Source organism: Phalaenopsis equestris, unplaced genomic scaffold (assembly GCF_001263595.1).
Source record: "Phalaenopsis equestris unplaced genomic scaffold, ASM126359v1 Scaffold000446, whole genome shotgun sequence".
Classification (NCBI taxonomy): Eukaryota; Viridiplantae; Streptophyta; class Magnoliopsida; order Asparagales; family Orchidaceae; genus Phalaenopsis; species Phalaenopsis equestris.
Genome location: NW_018164887.1, coordinates 148,281 through 151,126, shown reverse-complemented (window position 1 = coordinate 151,126; position 2,846 = coordinate 148,281).

The following is a 2,846-nucleotide window of genomic DNA, read 5'->3' as shown; positions in this document are numbered from 1 at the left end:
AGATGCTAATCATGACCTTGGAATCTGTCTCCATTATCAGATTATAAAACTTGGCATTGGATGAAATCAAGGTGGCCCAAAAGATAGCCAATGCCTCAGCTTCCAGAGCATCTGCAGCAAAAACAGGAGTCTGGTAATGTAAGAGACAATTACCATTTGAGTTTTTGAAGACACCTCCAATGCCAGCAGAGGACCTATAGAAGCTGCCATCAGTATTGGGTTTCAGCCAACCAGCAGGAGGTTTGATCCAGTAAACAAGGGGGTGCTCCAAAATAGTTTGATTTGCCAATGAGTTGGCCTTGAAAAGGTCAGGAAAAATTTTCTAATGTGTGATTTTTTTCAAAAAAGCTAAACAGTAGTAGCCATCAGTTAGCAGCCACCTTAGAGGGATGTGGTAAGTGATCTTCAAATTTGGCCTTATTTCTAGCCATCCAAGTGAACCAGGCCACCACACAAGGTATCACCAAAAGTTTTAATTGGAACCATTCATTCCAGCAGAATATAAATTTTTGCCAAGTAAGATTGATGGTTTGGACTTTCAAGTTTCTGAGGACAATAGACCAAATCTGCTGGACAAATTGACAATGGAAAAACAGGTGATCAGTTGTTTCCTCTTGCCCTTTATATAGAAGACAACAAGAAGGACCTCTCAATCCCTTCAGTTTCAGAATGTCATCAGTTGGGAGGCATTTAGAGAAGATTCTCCAACAACAGAAAGACATAGAGGGAGAGAGGAAGTTATTCCAAATGGATTTTCCCCAGAGACAATTCTCACCTTGATGAAGTTGGGAATAAATGTAAGCAGTAGTAGACTGGGAAACCCCTTGTTTGGAAATGAGTTTTTACATCTTAGTAGTATCCACAAGAATGTTGTTAATCCTTTTAATGGTACAGTTATCCACTATATTGTTTAAGGCAGTAAGGTTCCACTGGTTATCATTCCAGAAATCTGACACTTTGGCAGAAGTTGGGTGGGGAGCAGTCAGCTTGTCAGCAAGCTTCCCATCTCCCATCCAGTTGTCAAGCCAAAAATTGAGGTTCCCCTCTCCAAGGTCCCATATAAAGTAATCTTCAGCTTTATCTTTATGTTTAATCATGTGAGACCAGATTCTGGAGTCTCCCAATTTGGATGTAGCAAGGGTGGGATGAGAACCTCTGCAATACTTGCCTTTAAGAAAGATAGCCCAAAGAGACTCTTGAGATATAAAGTGTATCCACAACTTGCAAAAATTGATCTGATGTAGATGCTTGAAACTTCTGAAACCTAGACCCTAGACCCCCATTCTGTGTTGGTGTATAGATAGAATTCTAGTTGGTCCAATGTTTCTGTGTTCTTTTAACTGACCAAAGAAATCTGTTGAAGGTTGTTTCAAGAAGCTGCTGAGTGCTCTTTTTCATAGTTGCCATTTTAAGAATGTAGGAGGGGAAGGCAGGCAGTACATGTTTTAGGAGAGTAATCATTCCACCATTTGAAAAGAAAGAATTATTCCAGTTAGTGAGCTTAGCTTGAATCTTAGTCACAACATCATTCATCAAATTATCATCAAATTGGATTTGTCTTGTCCTTCCTTTCAGTAGAAGGACCCCCAAATATTTCAGATGAGTGTGGGGTGTTTGAAAACCAGTAAATTCAGAAACCCAATGTTTGAAAGGTTGTTTAACACCTTTGCTGCAGTAAATACAGCATTTATGCTTGTTCAGCTGTAGTCCAGAGCAAGACAGAAAATCATTGAGAAGGGTTTGGATTTGTTTGGCAGCAGGTTTAGTGGCCTTAGAAAAAAGAATGATATCATCTGCATATGAAAGATGGCTGATGGCAATGTTTTAACTGTGCTTGAACAGGTTGTGAGGAGATATGTTTGGAAATTGGGGTTGAGAATAAGAGAAAGATAGTCAAAGACAAGAATAAAAATAGTAGGGGATAGAGGGTCACCTTGTTTGATTCAGTAAAGAAACCATGAGAAACCATGTGTCTTTCCATTGATGAGAATAGAGTGGGCATTATTATTCAGCCTTCTTCTGATTAAGCTTATGAAGTCCATATTAAAGCCTCTAGCATGCAAAACCTCCTCAATGAAATCCTAGTGGATGGTGTCATAAGCCTTGCAAATGTCCAATTTGTAAACCAGATTTCCTCCTCTGCATCTTATATCTAAATCTTGGAAAGGATCCTGAGCTAAAAGAACATTGTCCACAATGCTTCTACCTTTAATGAAGGCAGTTTGGTTATTGTTGATGATCATGTTAAGGTGAGGTTGAATTCTGGCCACCAAAATCTTGCTAATGATTTTAGAGATCACACTGGTGAGACTTATGGGTTTGTACTGGTCCCATCTATTACACACAGTCTCATTAGGGATAAGGACAAATGGTGGATGAGGTGAAAAACTCGGTGGGTTCAATACCAGTGAAAAAGGCCTGCACAACATCCACTACATCATATTTAATGACATTCCAAGCTGATTTGTAAGAGTGAGCAGAGAATCTATCAGAACCTGTTGCTTTATTGCTATCAATAGATTTTAGTGCAATCTTGATCTCCTCTTCAGAAGGGATGTCAACAAGCTTGAGAGTAGAAGTATAATTTCTGCAGTGGTCAAATAAATTGCCTTTAACTTCAGTCCTAGCCACCTCACTTCTACTGAAGAGCCTTTTGTAATGCTCAACAGCACTATCAACAATATCTTGGGGAGTTTTCAGCCAAACTCCCTTGGAATCTTTGATCTTATGAATCTTATTACATTTCCTTATGTGATTTATAATAGCATGGTAATATTTGGAATTTCTGTCCCCCAAACAGAAATGATTTTGAGCAGCTTTCTGATGGAGGAGTTGTTCCTGCAAGT